Below are 23,536 nucleotides of genomic sequence, written 5' to 3'. Positions count from 1 at the left end.
TTAGCTGAAGGCAAATGCTTAACCGACTGAGCCACCCATGTGCCCCTTGCCATAAACATTTCTAATATGCACATAGATTTAGAAGAAAACAAGAATGGAGCTCAACCAAATAACTCTTTAGGGAGCAAACATTTTGTCTGAAAACTTTGTATTGCTTTTCAATTTTACAGCAGTTTCTCTGGATGTAAATGGTACCTTCCACAAAACACTTGCTCTAGAGGTATGATGAAGTAACTGGGTTCAACCTAGATTATTGACAGAGCCAAAATAAGGACTCACATGGCCTGTTTCTGGCTCCTGATGCCAGCCAGCCCTTTCCTAAGCACCACGTCACTGCACCTCTTGTCTCTTGATTCCTGATACCTGATACTTGGTCCTGTGGACTGAATTGTGCCTCACTGCCCCCAAATCCATATGTCAAAGCCCTAACATCCAATGTGACTGTATTTGGAGATGGGGCCTTTAGAGAGGCAATTAAGATTAAATGAGGGGGAGATCTCAGTCTGATAGCATTTTTGGCCTTACAGGAAAAATGAGAGAGAGAGAGTGAGAGAGAGAGAGGGCGCTCTATTCCCATTCACACACACCAAGAAAAGGCTATATGAGGACTCAGTGGGAAACCAGGGTGAGGATTCTCATCGGGACATGATCATGCGGGCACCCTCAGCTCAGACCTTCAGCCTCTAGAGCCATGAGGAAATAAACGTCTATTATTTAATCTATTCAACCTATTGTATTTAGTTATTGTAGCCCCAGGGGACAAAGACCCCGGATGTATGTGGAGAAATACCATATGATGTGAAATTCCTGAAAGACGTCCTTATGAAATTTGCAGTTTGAACACCTAACTTCTGATCTGAACTTGGCTACTCTATTATTAATGAGAATCTACTCTTCTCCAGTCATGTGCCTGGCTGCACATATTGCTTCTTCTTTCCACCCGTTTCCTCGTCGCACATTTCTCAGTGAGCTCAAGATAGTTTCTCTCATGAAGAAAAGTTTGCCAAACTAAGCTTTGTCTTCTTCATTCACATGGACTCCCTGTTTGTGGCACTAGAGAGAGGCCTTAACCTCTTTTTTGTGTGTATCTCTCTACTCATGCTCTATTATTTGTAAATAGTATTTTCTTAATGGTCTGAAAGTTCTGGCTGCAGTATCTCAGAAATGGAACTGTATGACTACATTCTTCACCTCTCTCCCACATTTTCCATGTGTGGACAGAAGCACTCACAACTGCATACATCTTTCAGTAAACCTTAGTTAATGATGGGTGTTTTTCTTCTTGCACCCTTGATAACCCTATTTAGAATAAGATGTCACAGGGGTGCTTGGGTGGCTCATTTTGGTTAAGCGTCTGACTCTTGGTTTCGGCTCAGGTCATGATCTTGGGGTCATGAATTTGAGCCCTGAGGTGGGCTCCACACTTGGTATGGAGTCTGCTTGAGATTCTCTCTCTCTCTCGCTCAAATAAATAAATAAATCTTTAAAAAAATATATTGCATATGGTAAATATTGTCCTCAAGGATTTGATTTAAATAAATGAATACAAGACAGAGATAAGGTGTAGAAAGGAAAGTTGGTAATTACAAAAAAACAAAAATAAAAAAAACCTTAGAGTTTTCTTATAAAGTTCAGATTGATTTTAGGTTATTTCCTACCTAAATAGCAAATTGTTTATTTAATCACAATTATTTCAGGAAATATTTTTTAATATGCCTGAACTAAACATAGTTCAGATATAGTTAATGATAGATAAAATAATCTGAGATATTATAAAAAGCGTTTCTTATCCAGATTCATGAAACTTATCTGTAAGATCCCCAATAGCCCTTGTTCAAAGTCTTCCAATGGGAATTTTACCTGTCTTAAGAGAGAAACTTTTATTTTTGACATCTTAATTTATTAAAATGTTTTTTTTTTTTCATCCTTAGCGACTGTTATACCCAGCACATTCACTCTTGTATCTTCCTTCTGACTACTGCATGAAGTAAGGCAAGTTCTTTGTTTTCCAGGGTTCTCTTCTCCGTTCATTTCTTACATGACTTGACCTATAAACCTCAGTCATTTAGATCTTTCTTCTCTGGCCCATTTTATTTATTTGATGTATTATTAAAATGCTGAAATCACAATTGTACTCAGCAAGAATTCATCCCAGAACTATTGTGTATCAAATAGTGGACTAGCAATTATGCCTTAAATTATTATTGGGTAAATAGTTAAATGTATGTATACTTTACAAATTTATTTATTGACTGATATTTATGATTACATTTTTTACAAGATAAAAGGTTCCTAGGTTTTATTCATCCATTTTTAAAAAATTAATTCTTTCAACAAATATCTAATCACTGTTAGCTGCTAGTATTTTTTTAGTAAATAAAGCAGAAATGAACCATGCCTTCTTAGAGCTTACAGTCTAGTGGGGTAAAGTAATAAATAAGTCTAGAGGCATAAATATGAAGGAACAAAATGAGTGCAGGGATAAGGGTTATTAGTTGGGAGTGAAGGCCTCCTAAGTTAAGATATCTGGGGAAACATCTCTAAAGAAGTGAAGTTTATGTTGAGACATTAATGGTGGAGCTAGCAGGATAGAACATTCAAGATAGAGAAAGCAGCATTTTGAGAAGGCGGTAAGCAGGGAGGAGATAGATTCCAGGAACTGAGGGGGAGGCCAAGATGCCAAGGTGGGAAGAGAGAGAGTGTCCCAAGAAGAAAGGAGCATGAGGCCTGGAGGGAAGTCAAGCTCAGAGGTCTTTGAAAGCCATGTGGAAGTAGCTTACATTTCTTTGGGGCCTAACGTACTGCATGGGCATTATTCGCTCTCTGGATAGCTTGATCCCTAGGGGACCCTGAGAAGCTGCTTTTTGGAATAAGCATTAAAAGATCAGAAACACTGAGACAAACTTCAGACACCCCTGCACTCCTGCTTAGAGTTGTTTACAGTGGTTCTCTATGCCTGCAGGATAGCCTGTCAGCACTCAGAGGCAGCCAGCATGACCTTAGGTGTTCCTCAGAGCCCCGTATCAAGAAGAAGAAATCTGAAACACATGTACATACTCATTTACTAGATTCATTATTACCATTTTACGGGGTGGGCTGGGGGAGAGTTGACTTTGAAGATAGAAACCTTGCAACTTCCCTAGAGACCTTGTGAATAAAACATATTTTATCAGAGTTTGAGAAATTCTCTAGGCTGTAGCTCAGCAATTTTATGACCAATACTATTTCCTCTCTCTCTCTCTCTCTCTCTCTCTCTCTTTTATTAACATATAATGTGTTATTTGCCCCAAGGGTACAGGTCTGTGAATCATCAGGCTTACACACTTCACAGCACTCACCATAGCACATACTCTTCCCAATGTCCATAACTCAACCACTCTCTCCATACCCACCGTCCCCCTGGCAACCCTCAGTTTGTTTTGTGAGATTAAGAGTATGACTGGGGCTCCTGGGTGGCTCAGTGGGTTGAGCCGCTGCCTTCGGCTCAGGTCATGATCTCAGGGTCCTAGGATCGAGTCCCGCATCAGGCTCTCTGCTCAGCAGGGAGCCTGCTTCCCCCCCTCTCTCTCTCTCTGCCTGCCTCTCCGTCTACTTGTGAGCTCTCTCTGTCAAATAAATAAGTAAAAATCTTAAAAAAAAAAAAAAAAGAGTATGACCAATATTTGTGATTCAGGGTGTTCTAACCTATGTCAAAAGGGGAAGGCTTGAAAACACTGTGGCAGTGGCCTCTAGAGGTTGCATATCATTACAAAACCTAAATGGAAAGAAGGGACTCAGTGTTTTCATTTGAAAAATAATGACATTTAAAAATATATATTATCTAAAATCCATATCATTTCAGGAAAAAAGCCTTAAAAAGAAATAGAACATGATATTAGAATAAATAAGGAGAGGTGAATAACTGAATGGATCTTCTTTAAAAATTTACCAAGTTATCCTTATTTTTTTCACATGTTACTCCTTGAAAACTATGGTATTGTGAATTCTTTACTAAGAATCTAAAATGTTTGTCTATATTATAAGTGCCTTGATAATTATGCAAACAAGTTATTTGTGGGGGGGCACTTTCTAAAACTCTTTATTTAAAAGATTAGCCTGCAGAGACTTCTGGGGAAGATGGTAGAGGAAGATTCCAGGCTCACCTCCTCCCACGATACGACTAGATAATGGTAACATCAATGTAAAAAAACCAGAAAATGACCCAAAGACTGGCAGAATAAACTCCACAACTAAATGTAGAGAAGAGGCCCCACTGAGGAAGGTATGAAGAAGCAGTCAGGAACACTGCCAGGACTGTCTGTGGGTAGGAGGGATGCCATGGCAGGGAGAGGAGAGAGAAACAAACCCCCACGGCAGGAAACCTGCGGAGGGAAGATGAAGCCTCATGACATTTGTCTTTGAAAACCCAGAGGGGCTAAATTTCATAAGTTCTTAGAACCAGCAAGACTTAAAACCTGGAGTTTTAAAAAATAAGCAAGGTCAACTTTGGGAGAGCCAGTGGGTGAGAAGACACTGAGTCCTGGCCCTTAAAAAGACAGCACAACATGCAGCTCCCCTGAGATACAGCACAGAAACAGCAGCTTGAAAGATACCTGAAGCATATGGGACAGAGAGTTATTTACCAATCTCAGAGTGTGTCCTGGAGGGACAGAAATCACTAGGAAGCTCCTCTAGGAGCAAAGGAACAGGCCAGCGTCATTTTTCTTCCTCTATTTTGACTCCCGCATAAACACACAGCCATCTGCAGGACTCACTACCTAACTTACTAGTACTGCCACCTCCCCCCTCCCCCTAGCTGTGCTTCTGCCATTCCACCCCTCTGGACAGCCCATCTTAGTCTGTGCACTGTAAGGCTCTTAGTGCAGAGGAATGGCAGCACTCAAAGCTTGCTAGTGCCTCCGCTCTGTCACACTGTCTGCCCCCAGACCACTACAGGTCAATGGATCTGCCCTCTCTAGTACACTCTAGACCAGACCCATAGAGGGCAGGGCCACAGGCCAGGCAGTGTGCAAGCAGCCCCTACAGTGGCCAGCACTGCTCTGAAATGACTCCTGCCCCAGAGAGAGGGAAAGATAAACACACACCAGTCATGGAAACCCAACAGTGGGCTAGAGGTAGACAACTGGTCTGACTGCAGGCCCCACCCACCAACAAAAGATTCTGAGGGGACAACACAGAGAAAGTGCCCTGCAGTTGAGTGCTATTGAATCTCTGGCAAATGCCTGGTCTGATGTCCAAGCCCAAGATGTCCCCAGACTGGCCCACTAACAGCACAGGGACCAAACACTGTCCACAACAGGCAAAGGGGGCCATTGCATACAACTGGACTGAAGGCAAAAACAGTCCAGCCCCAACAGCAGGGTGCACACCTCACACATAGGAGACACATCTGAAGGGCTGGGTTTTGGTGAATAGTCAGCCACCTAGGGCAGTACAGAACATTTGCTTTGTAAAGCCACTAGTTTCAAGTTTAGGATATGTAGCTGTCTTTCCTAACACACCACAGATACAGAGTTGAGCAACTAGATAAGTAATATGCTGATAGAGAATTTAAACTAAATGATCATAAAGATATTCACTGGACTTAAGAAAGCAGTGGAGGACATCATTTAATTAATTAATTAATTAATTAATTTTAACAAGGGGTGCCTGGATGGTGCAGTCGGTTATATGTCCCAACTCTTGATTTTGGCTTGAGTCATGAGATCAAGTCCCACATTGGGTTCTATGCTCAGCGTAGAGTCTGCTTGAGATTCTCTCTCTCCCTCTCCCCATGCCCTTCCCCACTAAATAAATAATAAATAAATAATTTTAAAAAAAATTAAAAAGAAAGTGGAGAACATCAGTGAAATCCTTTACGGTGATGTAAAAGAGAACTAATCAGAGATGAAGAACACAATAAATGAAATTAAAAATACACTAGATGGAAAAAATAGTACACTAGATGAATTGGAAGAATGAATCAGTGACCTGGAGGACAGAGTAATGGAAAGTAATCAAGCAGAGCAGGTGAGAGAACTTATGCAAAATGAGAATAGACTTAGGGACATCAAAGACACCATCAAGTGTAATAACATTTGCATTATAGGGATTCCAGAAGAAAAGAGGGAAAAGGGGACGGAAAATTTATTTGAAAAAATAACAGCTGAAGTTTCCCAAATCTGGGAAAGGAAATGGAAATCCAGATCCAGGAGGCACAGAGAGCCCCAACAAAATCAACCCAAGAAGGTTCACACCAAGGCATGTAGTAACTAAGATAGCAGAAACATAGTGATAAAGAGAAATTTTAAAAGCAGCAAGAGAAAAGAAAACAGTTATTTACTAGGGAAATCCCCAAGACTATCAGCTGATTTTTTAGCAGAAAGTTTGCAGGCCAGAGAAAGTGGCATGATATATTCAAAGCACTGAAAGGAAAAAATCTGGACCAAAAATATTCTATCTAACAAGGCTATCATTGAGAATAGAAGGAGAGATAAAGAATCTTCCAGGCAAACAAAAGATACAGAATTCATGACCACTAAACCAGCCCTACATGAAATGTAAGCAGGGACTCTTTGAACGGTAAAGAAAGACCAGTAATAGATATATAGTAATAGACCCAGTAATAGATATATAAAGATAAAGAGAAAGGAATCCAAATATATCACTAAAGAAAGCCAACAAATCATAAAATAAGAGAGAAAGAGAAGAAGGGAATGGAGAAAAGCAATAAAAGCAACCATGAAACAAAAGTAACAAAATACAATAAATACATACCTATCAATAATTACTTTTTTAAAAGACTTTATTTATTTGGCAAACAGAGAGAGAGAAAACACAACACAAGCAGGGGGAGCAGCAGAGGCAGAGGGAGAAGCAAGTTCCCTGCTGAGCAGAGAGCCCAAAATGGGGCTCAATCCCAGGATCCTGGGATCATGACCCGAGCCAAAGGCAGAAGCTTAACCAACTGAGCCACCCAGGTGCCACAGTAATTACTTTGAATGTAAGTGGACTAAGTGCTCCAATTAAAAGACATAGGGTGACAGAATGGATTTCCAAGACCCATCTATACATTGCCTACAAAATACTCACTTCAGACCTAAAGACACATGAAGATTGGAAGTGAAAAGATAGAGAAATATTTATTACACAAATGGATGTGAAAAGAATACTGGGATAGTAATAACATATGTCACACAAAATAGACTTTGAAACAAAGGCTGTAACAGGACACAAAGGACACTATATAATCATTTAGAGAACAATCCAACAGACAACATTAAAATTATAAGTATTTGTGTACCCAACATAGAAACACCCAGATACTTAAAGCAGCTGATAACAAACATAAAGGAACTAATTGATAACAATACAATAATAGTAAGGGGCTTTAATACCCCATTTACATCAATGGACAGATAACCCAAACAGAAAATCAATAAGCAAACAGTAGCTTTGAATGACACATTGAACCAGTTGGATTTAACAGATATTCAGAACATGCCCTCCTAAAATAGCAGAATACACATTCTTTTCCAGTGCTCATGGAGTATTCTTCAGATAGATCATGTATTAGGCCACAATAAAAGCCTCAACAAGTACAAAAATATCAAAGACATTCCATGCATCTTTTCTGACCACAATGTTATGAAACTACAAATCATCCCCGTGATAAGATCTGGAAAGAGCACAAATACACAGAGGTTAAATAACATGTTACTAAACAATAAATGGATCAACCAAGAATTCAAAGAGGAAATAAGAAAATACATGGAGACAAATGAAAATGAAACTACAACAGTCCAAAATCTTTGGCATACAGCAAAAGCTATTCTAAAAAGAAGTTTATAACAATTCAGACCTACCTCAAGAAACAAGAATAATCTCAAATAAACAACTTAACCTAACACCTAAATGAACTAGAAAACAAACAAAGAAAAATAGTAGAAAGAGGGAAATAATAAGGATTAGACAGGAATAAAAAAATAGAAACTAAAAAACAAAACAAAGCAATAATAAAACAGATCAGTGGGTGCAAGAGCTGGTTCTTTGAAAAGATCACCAAAATCAATAAACCTTTAGCCAGATTCACTTGAAAAAAAAAAAAAAAGGACTCAGATGAACAAAGTCAGAAATGTAAAAGGAGAAAAACAACTGACACAACAGAAAGACAAAGGAATATAAGAGAATATCATGGAAAACAATATACCAACAAATTTAGTGACCTAGAAGTGGATGAATTTCTAGAAACACATAACCTCCCAAAATTGAATCAGGAAGAAACAGTGTATTTGAACAGACCAGTTACAGCAATGAAATTGAATCAGTGATCAAAAAAATTCCAACCAACAAAAGTCCAGGACCAGACATCTTCACAAGTGAATTCTGCCAAACACTTAAAGAAAAGTTAAGTAACCTATTTTTCTCAAACTATTCCAAAAATATAGAACAGGTAGAAAAACTTCTGAATTCATTCTATGAGGCCACATTACCCTGATAGCAAAATCAGATAAAGACACTACGAAAAATGAGAACTACAGCGAATATCTCTGATGAGTATAGATGCAAAAATCCTCAGAAAATACTAACAAACCAAATCTAACAGTACATTAAAAAAGCCATTCATCACAATCAAGTAAGATTTATTCCATGGATGCAAGAGTGGTTCAATATTTGCCAATCAATCAATGTGATACAGCGTATCTATAAAAGAAAGGAGAAAAATATGATCATTTCAGTAAATGCAAAAAAAGCATTTGACAAAGTATAACATCTATCCATGATGAAAACCTTAAGAAAGTAGGTTAGAGGGATCATACTTCAACACAGTAAAGGCCATATATGAAAAACTCAGAGCTAACATCATACTCAGTGGTGAAAAATTGAAAGTCCTCCCCTAATGATTAGGAAGAAGGCAAGGATATCCACTTTCACCACTTTTATTAAACATAGTACTGGAAGTCCTAGCCACAGCAGTCAGACAAGAAAAACAAACATATATATATATGTAGATCTACATATATATATAAAATATATATATATGTAGATCTACATATATATATATATAAAATACTATATACAGAAACACTAAATTCACCAAAAACTGCTAAACTGATAACTGAATTCAATAAGGTAAGAAATGTAGCAGGGTATAAAATCAATACACAACAAGTCTGTTATATTTCTATACACTACCAATGAAGCAACATAAAGAGAAATTAAGAAAACAATCCCATTTACAATTGCACCAAAAATAATAAAATACCTGGGAATAAACTTAACCAGCAAGCTGAAAACCTGTACTCTAAAAAGTATAAAACATTGATGAAAGAAATTTAAGGTAAGGGGCCTCCCGGGTGGCTCAGTTGGTTAAGCGTCTGTCTTTGGCTCAGGTTGTGATCCTGGGGTCCTGAGATTGAGCCCCATGTCTGACTCCCTGCTCAGTAGGGAGCTGCTTCTCCCTCTCCCTGTATCTCTCCCCTGGCCTGTGCTCTCTCTCTTCCACTCACTCTCTCTCAAAGGAATAATCTTAAAAGAAAAAGAAATTTAAGGGGACACAAACAAATGGAAAGATATTCCATGATCATGGATTGAAAGAACAAATATTGTTAAAATGTCTATACTACCTAAAGCAATCTACAGATTTAATGTAATCTCTATGAAAATATCCACAATATGTTTCACAGAACTAGAACAAATAATCCTAAAATATAATCAGTACACTCTTGAAAAAAAGAAAAAGCTTGGAGCTATCACAATTCCAGATTTCAAGCTATACTACAGAGCTATAATAATCAAAACAGTATGGTACTGGAACAAAAATAAACACACAGGTCAATGGGACAAGATAAAAAGCCTAGAAACAAACCCACAATTATATAGTCAATTAATCTTTGACAAAAGAAGCGAGAATATCCAATGCGAAAAAGAGCATTTCCTCAACAAACGGTGTTGGGAAAACTAGACGGCAACATGCAAAAGAATAAAAGGACCACTTTCATACACCACACACAAAAATAAACTCAAAATAGATTAGAGACCTGAAACCATAAAACTCCTAGAAGAGAAATCAGGCAGAAACGTCTTTTTTTCTTTCTTGTTTATTGAGAGAGAGAGAGAGAGAGAGCATGCAAGTTTAGGGGAGGGGCAAAGAGAGAGGGAGGGAGAGAATCTTAAGCAGGCTCCATGCTCAGAGCTGAGCCTGATCCTGGGCTTGATCTCAGGACCCTGAGATCATGCCAAAATCAACAGTCAGCAACTTAACTGACTGAACCACCCAGGTGCCCTGGTAGTAATCTCTTTGACATCAGTCATAGCAACTTATTTCTAGCTATGTCTTCTGAGGCAAGGGGAACAAAAGTACAACTAAACAGTTTGGACTACATCAAAATAAAAAGCTTCTGCACAGTGAAGGAAACAATCAACAAGACTAAATGGCAACCTATGGAATGGGAGAAGATATTTGCAAATGACATGTCTGATAAAGGGTAATATCCAAAATATATAAAGAAGTTATATAACTGAATAACCAAAAAACAGATAATCCAATTAAAAATGGGAAGGCATGAACAGACATTTCTCTATGAAGACATACAGATGTGAAAAGATGCTCAACATCACTTACCACTTGCAGGGAAATGCAAATCGAAACTACAATGAGATATCACCTCACACCTGTCAGAAAGGCTAAAATGAACAACACAAGAAACAAGTGTTTGCAAGAATGGAACCCTCTTGCACTTTGGTGGGAATACAAACAGGTACAGCCATTGTGGAAAACAGTATGGAGGTTCCTCAAAAAGTTAAAAATAGAACTACACTATTACCCAATAATTGCACTACTGAACATTTACCCCAAGAATACAAAAACACTAATTTGAAAGGATATATACACCCCTGTGTTTATTGCAGCATTATCTATAATAGCCAATTATGAAAGCAGAAATAAGTTTTATGTATGAGGTCACCTGGATGGCTCAGTTGGTTAAGCATCTGCCTTCAGCTCAGGTCATAATCTCAAGGTCCTGGAATTGAGCCCTGTCCATGCCAGGCTCCCTGCCCAGCTAGGAGACTGCTTCTTCCTCTCCCTCTGCGACTCCTCCTGTTTAGGCTCTCTCTCTCATTGTGAAATGGATAAATAAAATCTTCAAACAATTTGTTAAAAAACAAGTGATATATATGTGTATAAATGTGAATATACATTTACATATGAATATTATTCAGCCATAAAAAAGAACGAAATCTTGCCATTTGCAATGACATGGATGGACCTAGAGAGTATTATGCTAAGTGAAATAATTCAGAGAAGGACAAATACCACATGATTTCACTCATGTGGAATTTAAGAAACAAAACAGACAAGCAGAGGCAAAAATAAAAAGTGAGAAAGACAAATCAAGAAACAGACTCTTAAATATAGAGAGCAAACTGATGGTTAGCAGAAGGGAGGTGTGTGGGAGGAGTGGGTGAAATCGGTGAAGGGAACTGAGCACACTAACCACGATGAGCACTAAGTAATGTATAGAATTGTTGAATCCCTATATTGTACACCTGAAATTAATGTAACAGTGCATGTTAACTATACTGGCATTAATATTTAAAACATAACAAAATTTAAACAAAAATGAAAAAAATATTAGTGTGAACAATTTAATTGTTTAAGAATATATTCTGGGGGGACACCTGGGTGGCTTAAGCAGCTGCCTTCGGCTCAGGTCATGATCCCAGCGTCCTGGGATCGAGTCTCGCATTGGGCTCCTTGCTCGTCAGGGAGCCTGCTTCTCCCTCTGCCTCTGCCTGCCATTCTGTCTGCCTGTGCTCGCTCTCTCTCCCTCTCTCTCTGACAAAATAAATAAATTAAAAAAAAAAAAAAAAGAATATATTCTGGGAGGGGTGCCTGGGTGGCTCAGTGGGTTAAAGCCGCTGCCTTTAACATGCTCAGGTCATGATCTCAGGATTCTGGGATCGAGCCCCACATGGGGCTCTCTGCTCAGTGGGGAGCCTGCTTCCTCCTCTCTCTCTCTCTCTCTCTCTGCCTACCTCTCTGCCTACTTGTGATCTCTGTCAAATAAATAAATAAAATCTTTAAAAAAAAAAAAAGAATATATTCTGGGGGGAAATGATCCCTTAGTTTCCGAGGCAGTCTGTTTGTTTTGCATCCTTGGCTTTAAGAATTAAGCTATTATTCCTCTATGCGATTTGCAGACCATTGTTGGCTCTATTTTTGCAGTTTCTGGGCCATCATGAGTTATATAAAATCTCCACTACATCAGGGTATCAAATATGTGTTGGATTTGAGAAACTATGTCATACATATTGGACTGATTACTCATAAATCATCAAGTCAAAATAGTCTAGCACAAGACCTGGATTGAACTTTAGATTTTACCTAGTTTTAACAGAACACTGATGTAGTTCCTCCCTGCCTGTTCTCACTTGTCTGATTCTAAGGAATGTTTATTACATTCATGGCTCTCTGAGTGAACATAAAAGTCTTTTGCCCTATTGTCTCCATCCTTAGTCTCTGGGGTAATAGTGTTTCTTCCTTGGGAAAACCCAAGGATAGCTCTGACATACTCTATCTTCATTTTTTTTTTTTTTTACCCAAGTTGTTTTTAATGCTTTTACCATTAAGCAATATTCTGAATTGTATCTATAAATTAGCTGAATTCATTTTATCACCACCTGGTGACTGTTCTAAGCAACTTTTATTTACATTGCTGATCAGAGAGCAGAGGAAATCCATGAAATCCATGAAATGGAAATTCTCAGCTTATGCAAGTAATAAAATATATGTAGAATTCTAATGTAAGAACATTCAGCGAAGAGTTTCTATCCTGGTTTCTTTTGAACTTTTCATTTGAGATATACAAGTAAATTAAGTGGCCCTAGGGTATGTTATTAATATAATCCCTTAATGCCTCTGTCTTCTACTAGCCTGGAAAGTGTATAAATGCAGGGACTGTGTCTTTTTTGTTTACTGTACTTTTTAAAATGAAATTCTCCTGAATAAATGTTTTCAGTGTCCTAATGTCAAAAGGAAAGTCATTTAATCTAAAAAGGCAGCTGGTTGATACTTGAACCGTGAACACCTGGAAACAGAAAAAGGATTATTCTCCTCTTCAAGTGTCCACCCCAGGCTATCAAATGCCAAAAACAAGAGTGAACTGGTCAAGTCAGTCACATGACTCATCTTTTGAAAGTATAGAAAAGAATAAGTGAAATGGTATTTCAGGAAAATGGTTCAATTGCAGTTTTTATGTGGATCAGTTCTAATGATTAAAAGCGCCTAAAGTTAAACTTGTCAAAGCTAAATCTAGCATCTTTCTATGGATCACTATTTATAATTAGTATTGTGTTTGGTATCATCACACTCAATTTACGATTGTTTAATTCTTCCAAGTGCATGTTTATACAGAGCCTGATGATTAGGCTTGCGGACTAATGATCTTTACCATCGTGTTGTTATCTCAGAGAGATGCAACATATCCTTTGCACTTTTGATGTTGCTTGATCTTGACTTGTTTCAAAGCAGGTATACTTAGGGGGAAAAAACATGTAAATTTTTACATCAAATTAGTGCAGCAGAAATAATGATTTGGGGAGTCCAAATTTATAGTATTTGGGACATGTACAAATGCAACCTATGAAACATTCAGAAAACATTGCAGAAATTCTCCAGATCTGATATTCATTAAGAAAGAGAAATCTGGACCCAGCCTTCTTTATTGAGGTGGATGTCAGCATGACTAGAGCTCTAAGGGTCACAATTTCAAAAACAGATGAAGGACTATTTATTATTCCTACAGTTCTCTGAAATATAAATCTTGCTGTTTGTGGTTGGGAAAGTAGTAAGTTCAACATTGGATCTTTGAGAAGTGAAATTCTTAAACATTAGAGAAGTGAAACTCTTAAACTTTTATGCTCTCTAAGGAGAACTTGAAATGTATTTCTAAGATCTTGATTTGGGCATGATCATGTAGACACAGAACGTGTTCAGTTGCTCATTGGAAAATTCAACTAATTGGTGATATTTGCTCTTGTTCAGTGATTTGCACATTTGTGTGCACGTTGAGAACCCACTCTGCACCCCAGCCCAGATTCTGATTTAATTGGCCTGGAGTGTGTTCTCGGCTATTGAAAGATGTCCAGGGGATTCTAACACGTACAAGTTCGGGCACAATTGCTACAGTTTAAAGGCGTTCCTTAGCTCATGGTATCATCCCACATCATCCCACATCAAGTCCTCCATGAGGGAAAGATAGAAACATAGGTGTTATTTGAATATGGGGGTCTTCTCACTTAGTCTGGCTGCTTCTAAGGCCTTCTTTCTGGGACTCTTGGTATGCACTGTATTTGGAAATAAATGGCATTTAATTTCCTTAATCTGTTATTTGCATTTATTTATCCTTAAGTTTTTATTTTAATTCCGGTTCATTAATATACAGTATTACATTAGTTTTAGCTGTACAATACAGTAATTCAACACTTCCTCTTATCACCTGATGCCCTTCACAAGTGCATTCATTAATCCCCATCATCTGGTTCACCCAATTCCCCGCCACCCACCTCCTCCCCTCTGCTAACCATCAGTTTGTTCTCCATATTGAAGAGTCTGTTTCTGATTTGTTTTTCTCACTTTTTTTTTTGCCTCTGCTTGTCTGTTTTGTTTCTTAAATTCCATGTATGAGTGAAATCATAAAGTACTTGTCTTTTTTTTTGACTGAGTTATTTCACTTAGCATTGTACATCTAGCTCCATCCATATCAGTGCAAATGGCAAGGTTTCATTCTTTTTTATAGCTAAATAATATTCCAACACACACACACACACACACACACACACACACACACTCTCCCCACCCCCCTTCTTTATCATTTATCAATGGACCTTGGGCTGCTTTCATAATTTGACTATTGTAGATAATGCTGCAGTGAACACAGGGGTGCATATATCCTCTTAAATTAGTGTTTTTATATTCTTTGGGTAAATACACAGTAGTGCAATTACTGGACAGCAAGGTATTTCTATTTTTAATATTTTGAGGACCCTACATACTGTTTCCCCCAGTGGTTGCACCAGTTTGAATTCCCACCAGTAGTGCACAAGGGTCCCATTTCTCCACATCCTCACCAACTCTTGTTTCTTGTGTTTGTGATTTTAACTATTCTGACAGGTATGAGATGATATCTCACTGTAGTTTTGATTTATATTTCCCTGATGATAAGTGATGTTAAGCATCTATTTGTGTGCCTTTTGGCCATCTGTATGTCTTCATAGAGAAATATCTGTTCACATCTTCTGCCCATTTTTAGTTGGATTATTTGTTTTTTGGTTGTTGAGTTATATAAGTTCGCTATGTATTTTGGATACTAACCGTTTATCAGATATGTCATTTGCAAATATCTTCTCCTATTCCATAGGTTGCCTTTTAGTTTTGTTGATTCTTTCCTTCACTATTTTTTTGATGTAGTCCTAATTGTTTATTTGTGCTTTTGTTCCCTTGCCTCAGGAGACATAGCTAGAAATGATTACTGCTTGTTTTCTCTTCTGGAATTTTTATGGTTTCAGGTCTCACATTTAGGTCCTTTATCCATTTTTTTTTCTTAAAGATTTATTTATTTATTTGACAGACAGAAATCACAAGGAGGCAGAGAGGCAGGCAGAGAGAGAGGAGGAAGCAGGCTCCCCGCTGAGCAGAGAGCCCGATGCAGGGCTCGATCCCAGGACCCCGGGATCAAGACCCAAGCTGAAGGCAGAGGCTTTAACCCACTGAGCCACCCAGGCACCCTTCCTTTATCCATTTTAAATTTATTTTTGTGTAAGGTGTAATAAAATGGTCTCGTTTCTATCTTCTGCATGTTGCTGTCCATTTTCCCAACGCCAATTGTTGAAGAGACTGTCCTTTTCCCATTGGGTATTCTTTCCTCCTTTGGCAAAGATTAATTGACCATATAGTTGTGGGCTTATTTCTGGGTTTTCTCTTCTGCTCTTTTGATCCATGTGTCTATTTTTGTGCCAGTATAATACTGTTTGATGACTACAGCTTTATAATATAGCTTAAAATCTGCAGTTGTGATGCCTCCAGCTTTGCTTTTGTTTTTCAAGACTGCTTTGACTGTTTAGGGTTTTTTTTTTTTTTTTTTTTAGTTCCATACTAATTTTAAGATTGTTTGTTCTGTGAAAAATGCTGTTGATATTTTAATAAGGAATTCATTAAATGTGTAGATTGCTTTGGGATAGTATAGATATTTAACAATATTTGTTCTTCTAATCCATGAACATGAAATGTCTCTCCATTTGTTTGTGTCGTTTTCAATTTCTTTCATCAAGGTTTTATACAATTTATAATACAGGTCTTTTACTTTGCGTAGGTTATTCCTAGGTATTTTATTATTTCTTGCTGCAATTGTAAATGGGATTGTTTTCGTACTTTGTATGCAGTGGATTTCTGTACATTGATTTTGAATACTGTAATTTTACTGAATTCAATCATCAGTCCTTATAGTTTTTTGGTGGGATCTTTGGAGTTTTCTATATATAGTATCATATCATCTACAAATAGTGAAAGTTTTACTTCTTCCTTACTGATTTGGATGACTTTTGTTTCTTTTGGTGTCTGACTGCTTATCCTCTATCACTTAAAATGACCTGTAGAAATGCCAAGCTCTGCTTTAAAATGTTAACTGATATCAGTAACCCTGAACTGACCAGGTGGTCGCAGTTATCCTGACTGAATGTTTCAGAGTCATTTTTGAGTGCTTTTTTCCTTCCTGAATTCTGGCAGCTTTCCCACAAAAGCCTCTTTCCCTTTTCTCCTCTCTCTCAGTAACCCAGTTGTGGCTGTATGGTTTCATTCTTGACTAACGCAATAGCTTTCAAACCAGTGTTAAGGGCGCCTGGGTGGCTCAGTGGTTAAAGCCTCTGCCTTCAGTTCGGGTCATGATCCTGGGGTCTTGGGATCGAGCCCTGCATCGGGTTCTCTGCTTGTCAGGGAGCCTGCTTCCTCCTCTCTCTCTGTCTGCCTGCCTCTCTGCCTACTTGTGATCTCTATCTGTCAAATGAATAAATAAAATCTTTAAAAATAAAAAAAAACAACAAAAAAAACCAGTGTTAAATTATCATCTCTCCCTTCTCTAGTCCAGCCTATTTTCTAGATAATTCTATCTAAATCCATATTTAATCCATTACTTTCAACGCTCTCATTTTGCGCAGAATCAAGTTCAGACTTTCAAGGGTTTGTGCCATCTAAATTCTACATATCTAACTGTACTCATTTCACATGACTCCCCTGTATGTGTATGTTGTTCTAGTTAGTTTCCATAATGCTGCATAATATTGGGGTATCTTTCTTGCTCATTCCATTGCTTAGACCAGTCCCTCTGACTAGAGTCACCCTCTTTAGTTCCAAATCATTTTCAAGGCCCAGATTAAAAACTGTCTTCTATGAATACCCCCTTTTTAAAAAATCACACAAACTCAATGAGGGGGCACCTGGGTGGCTCAGCCATTAAGGCATCTGCCTTTGGCTCAGGTCATGATTCTGGGGTCCTGGGATTGAGCCCCAGGAAGGGGCTTGTGTAGGGCTCCTGCTAGACAGGAAGCCTGCTGCTCCCTCCCCCACTCCCCCGCTTGTGTTCCCTCTCTCGCTGTGTCTCTGTCAAATAAATAAATAAAATCTTAAAAAAAAAAAAAACAAAAACAAAAAACAAAACCTAGGGGCGCCTGGGTGGCTCAGTGGGTTAAAGCCTCTGCCTTCAGCTCAGGTCATGGTCCCCAGGTCCTGGGATCGAGCCCCGCATCGGGCTCTCTGCTCAGCGGGGAGCTTGCCTCTCTGCCTACTTGTGATCTCTGTCTGTCAAATAAATAATAAATAAAATCTTTAAAAAAAAAACTAAATGAGATTTTCTCCTTCTTATAAGACTTAAAAAACCAATTCTACATTAGAATAATGTAGTATAAGTATAAGTAGTCAAACTTATACTGGTTTAGAATAGAGAAATGTGAGTGCCCACATTTTCTCACTCTGTTGCAGGTTTCTAGAGAATGAGAACTATATCATAAACATCTTTTTGCCCTTCACAGCACTTGGCTCAAGGCCTCCTCTATATATAATCAGTATATCATAAATACTTGTTAGCTTGAATGAGTGACACCTAAAAGAAATGGTTGTAAATAAATAGGCCATTTTGCAGCATCCTCCTACATTAGACTATATATCTCTTGAATATTTGACCTGCATGTATTTTTCTTGGTGCCTTCAGCTAGTTCTTAGGAAAGTGAGAAGCTAATAACACTGATTTTTCCCCTGTGTGATTTTGTAAGACAGAAGAAAAAAAAAAAAAAGAAAACCAAAAAATAAAAACAAAAGTAAACAAAAAAACACACTTTTCAGTCTGCACTGAAATAAAATCTCTCCTAGCTATCCTGCAATTTTATTGTAAGATATAAATGCCAGCTTTATAGATCTGAAAGGGATTCTTACTGCAAAGTCAGCAAAACCAAATTATGGAAGTATTTGTTGGAACCTAACATCGGTAATTTTAAAACAAAACTACTCAACAGACTCCTTTTTTTCCTTTTTGCCTCTTTATTTTTAATGACTCATGAAACTATGCAGCTCGCCTCCCTTTGCTCTGCACTTGCTTGACCTCTACATCAGCTACCTTAGTTAAATGAGTTGGCAACAATATTTTCCTTCTTCTATGGTGTGATCCTAGAGGAATTTATCATTTGAAATGATCTTACAGGTATCTATTTTGATAACCGTAGGAAGATTTACATTGTTAAAAGTACTTCTGGGCCAAACAAAATCACCTTTATGTATGTATGTATGTATGTGTATATATATATATATGTATATATATATATATGTATTTTTTTTTTTAACAGAAGTTGCTCAACGGTTTTGTCAAAATGGTCTCTTAACAAAGTAGATATAGTGCAGTATCTCCTGGGGAGCAGAATAGCTCTTTATTTACACTTAGCCAAACAGTTCAACCACTCAGGAACAGAAAACTGTGATGGCAGAGGTTAAAAATGGCCAAAAATTCCTACAGTTCCTCCTATAAAGGAGGCAGATCTATCTTCTCACCCCTTGATTCCAGACCATTTCTTGTGACTTGTTCTGCTCAAGAGAACAGGATGGAAGAGATGTTACACAACTTCTGAGGAATGCATCCGGAGGTCTTAAAGCTGCTGCTCTTACCCTCTTGGATTCTGTGTCACCTTTTGAATAAGCACAATCTAGCCTCCTTGAGAAGGAATGAGTCAGCACATGGAGCTAGAGGCCCTGGTCATGTGACCAACACCATCTGGAAACCAGCCAGCCCCCAGCCAAACTGCCAATTGGCACAAACCAGCAGCAAACCCCTCTGACACTGTATAGTACAGAGGCAATGTCCAGCGGAGCCCAGTCTACCTCGATAGAATCCCGAACAAATGGATAGTTGTTTCAACTCCCGAAGTTTTGTGGTTGCTTGTTACCCAGCAGTAGACTACTGATAGAGGTGGCTTGTGGGTTTTTGTAATAGAGTACGGCGATTTCAAGAATAGTAAACTAAATAGTGAATAAAATGTATTTCTGAATAAATTGGATTGGTATGTGTCTGCTCTGCCACTTCTTTTTTGCTGTGTGGAGAATCTACAGCTATGACATCTTTTCCAAGAATGATAAAGCCAGAGAAACTAGCCTTGTAAAACACAAAGAAGGTCTAACATGAATAAATATCAAATGTCTATCATGTACCAGGCAATGTCTAATTCCTAAAATATAGTGATGAACTCGAGAGAGAGAGATTTAAAAGGTGAGAGGGTATGGTAAATAAAAGAAAAAAATCTAATAAAAACAAGTGTTTTAAAGGAAATTAAAGCAGTTTAAAAATTAAAGCATGACAGAATAGGGGAGAATCATTCCAAATGCATAAAACAACAGGTGCATGGTATGAGTTGGGGGCATATTGTCATATTCATGGGAATATGACAGTGTGAATGAAGGCAGTGTGATTGATGTGATGAGGAAAATGGAGTAGAAGAAACTGTCTGTGTCCAAAGCAGGGTGTTGGTAAGGACTTTGAATTTTGTTCTAAGTTTGATGAGAAGCCTCATTAGAGCAGGAGATCGATTTGATCAGATTTCTGCTTTAAGAGGATTACTTTTTAAAAGATTGCTCCCTGCTGTAGAAAATAGAGAGATGCAGGGGACCAGTGAGAGAGCTGTTACAGAAGGCCCGAGGAGCTTCAGGGAAAAACTCAACCAAATGTAATTTTTCTTTTGAGGTCCTAAAAAATTTAATATCTAAAATGTATTGTGGAAGTGGAAAAAACATAGCATTTGAAGTTTTAGAGAACTGTTTTTATATCCCTGGGATTTTTGTGATGCCTGGCAACCTACTTCGTGTTTCTTTATCATTCATTGAGTTACTATAAGGATTCATTGTGTAAAGTATATTATGTGCCTCTCTGAGGCCTTGGAATATCATATGTGTTAGCTACACTTATCAAAAAGTTCCCATAAACATGTGATTAACTATTCACTTAGTTTTAAAATAAAGGTCAAACAAAAAGACCGGCTAGAAAAAAATCCACTGATAGATGTTAAGGATAGAGAAAGGAATTCAGTTTGGAAAGAAAATCTAGAAATCTGATTCAATATCAGATACCTGTTGAAGCTTTATTGAAAACACCTCTTCATTAGGGGCAGCTGAAAGAAAGGTACTCTTTTTTTTTTTCCTTCATTTTAGCATTCAAAGTATGAGAGTATATCCATTTATTTATAGTTTGCTAAGTAACATCACCTCTTGTCACATTTTATTGGGTTTGTGAAGTATGTTTGTCACAGGTCAAATAAGCATAGATTTGTATTAAGAACACACACACACACACAACAGTTTGCTTTAAAGTGACATTTTCTTCTAATTCCTGTTCTCTTTTCTACATACTGATTTTCCCTTAAAACCCATGCTATAAACTTTGGAAGTGAGAAAAACTAAATAATATGAGTCATATAATAATTATTTAGAGAGAAGTTTTTATCGTGAAAGATGCAAAACTTTTTGGTGAGGGCATGGAAAAAAAACCCTGACTAAATGAAAGTATATTAATACCTGTCATTTGAAATATCAGACTGCTTAGTATTGGGATAGTAACGGTTACCTTAGAACTGAGAATATTGGCCAACTGGGTACCAGTTGGTAGGAGGAAACCGTCCAGTTTTTCTACATATGTTGGCATGTGAAAATTCAATTGAAAGTCTCTCCTGAAATATTTTTCTATAATTCTTTTGAAATTATAATTAATCCACTGTTTCTCAGGGGTTTTTTGTTTGTTTCTCCTACAAAATGGGCTAAAGCAGAGAACTGTGTGGATTTTCCAAAGTCCTCCTATGTTAGCTTGAATGACAATTTTTGATTAGTACTGGAGAATGACATCAGTTTTCAAAGGTAAAAAATCTCAGGCTGTTTTACAGATCCAAACTTAATAAAGGAACTATCCGTGTGTGCTATGGACTGAATTATGTCCTCCCCAAATTCATATGTTGAAGCCCTAACCCCCATGTGACTGTATTTTGAGATGGGGCCTTTAGGAGGTAATGAAGATTAAATAAGATTAAAAGGGTGGGGCCCTAATTCAGTGGGATTATTTGCCTTATAAGAGAAAGTAGAGACACCAGAGAACTTTCTGTCTCTGCCCCATAAGGACACAATGAGAAGGTGATCATCTCTAAGCCAGGAAGAAAACTCTCACATTGATCTTGTTCTTCTGAGTCTCCACAGCTATGAGAAATAGTTTTTTGTTATTTAAGCAGCCCAGTCTATGATACTTTGTTAGGGCAGCCTAAGCTGACTATGATAGTATGTGGATGGTACCTGAGATCTTGCCCTATCACAGATGCTAAATCAAGAATGGAAATTCCCATCCTTTTTAGTTATGATGGTCTTTTTAGGTTATTAGAACATCTTGAGGCCCTCCACACCACTGTTGGTTCTTTCCAGCTGATTAAAAAAAATATGCCAAGAATTACACAATATTCAGTAACATTGTAAAATTACATATTTTACCCATTGCAATTATATTGGACATTTGAAAAGTAGTAGTGTGTATGTATGCAAGACCTGTGATTTACTCAGTTTGCACAAATGCTATGCACAGTCTCCCCAGGGCTTTTTATACCACCTACAACAGGTCTGTGAATTTGCCTTCAATCCAAGAGCCAATTAGAACTCATCAATAAGGATGTTAAGTACCTATTGAAATAATACCGGTACTAACTAGAACTAGCTACCTATTCTGGCTTTTCAAACTGTACACTTGTTTTTAGTGAATATCAAGTAAGAAGAAGAGTCTTCTGACCCACACCTGGCAGTCACTTCTTAATTTGCCTTGTGGCTGTCGGATCTTAGAACCTTAGCTGGAGGCACTTTCAGAGACACCGAGCTCAACTCTTTCTTATACAGAGTAAAGTCCAGAACTTAGAGTGGTTATTTAGAGGCAGAAACTGTACTTCAGCCCAAATCTCCTTTGGGCTACATTATTTTAATACTAACCTTGTGCATGTAAATAGAAATCTCATACATATTTTAAGTCTTTTTTTCAATCACACATTTTTGCTAGATATTTGGAGCCCTTGACAATTCCTTATAAGCTGGTGATTCACCTCTTCAGTGGCCACTGTTGGACACGGGATCACTTGCTTGTATTTATAAAAGATGTGATTAATTCATTCAAGACCGCTCCAGACTGCCTCTCTTGCCTCTTCTTCCTGACCACTCGAAGCCTGGAATAGTGTCCCAGGCTCATTCTGCTAAGATTTAAAGGTTTCTATCAGAAAGAGATAGAAGTATACTATATGCTGGAGGAAAATATGCTCTGCTTCATTTACTAAATCAATCGACATGAACACATGCCACCACATCTCAAAACTCCTGGAGATCTAGGTCATCACTTAATTGAACTGTAGACTCCCAATGTTCCTATTATTTTGAAAGATCACCAATAAGTGTGTTGCATTTCCTTGGCCTTACATTTTGTCTCTCTCTACATAGCATGAGAAATGATCTCCTGTATGTGAAGAGATTGTTACTGGGGAAATGGAAATTTTTATAGTGGAAATATTGCCAGAATTCTGTATTTTATGTCTTGCACAATAATCTGACCTCACAATACATCCCTCCCCCACCCCCCTCAGCTAATCTTACAGTTTGGGGAGTTACTTAATGAAACTCTTGTGAAGAACTGATAAAATGATCATGCCTATAAAGGGTTATAGGCAAGAGATTTCTAGGGGGCTAGACCATGCTGCAATGAGACCAGCTAGATAAAAATCCTTACAGAAATGGTGAAGGTATGTGCAAAGGATGGGCATCATGAGAATTGGGGCAATAACCTGATATAATCAACAGGAGATACAGGAATTGGTTTTTGTTCTTCTGACACTGTAACTGTAAATTGAATTGTATTCTGTGTAATTGTTCTTGTATCTGAAGAGGGTATAGCTGTAGTACTGGCTGATGTATATTGAAGGCTACTTGAAGGTAAGATGTCATTGTTCCTATCATGCT

At 37.9% G+C, this 23,536-nt stretch overlaps 1 protein-coding gene across 2 annotated transcripts in view; it reads left to right on the top strand.

Moving 5' to 3' along the window:
- PLXDC2 (plexin domain containing 2) overlaps positions 1 to 23,536 on the top strand; it is a 489,244-nt gene that overhangs the window by 194,868 nt on the left and 270,840 nt on the right. The gene's annotated exons all lie outside the window — the stretch shown is intronic.

This window comes from Lutra lutra, chromosome 8, assembly GCF_902655055.1.
Source record: "Lutra lutra chromosome 8, mLutLut1.2, whole genome shotgun sequence".
Classification (NCBI taxonomy): domain Eukaryota; kingdom Metazoa; phylum Chordata; class Mammalia; order Carnivora; family Mustelidae; genus Lutra; species Lutra lutra.
The sequence above is the reverse complement of the archived record's forward strand: the minus strand, read 5'-3'. Positions and strand labels throughout refer to the sequence as shown.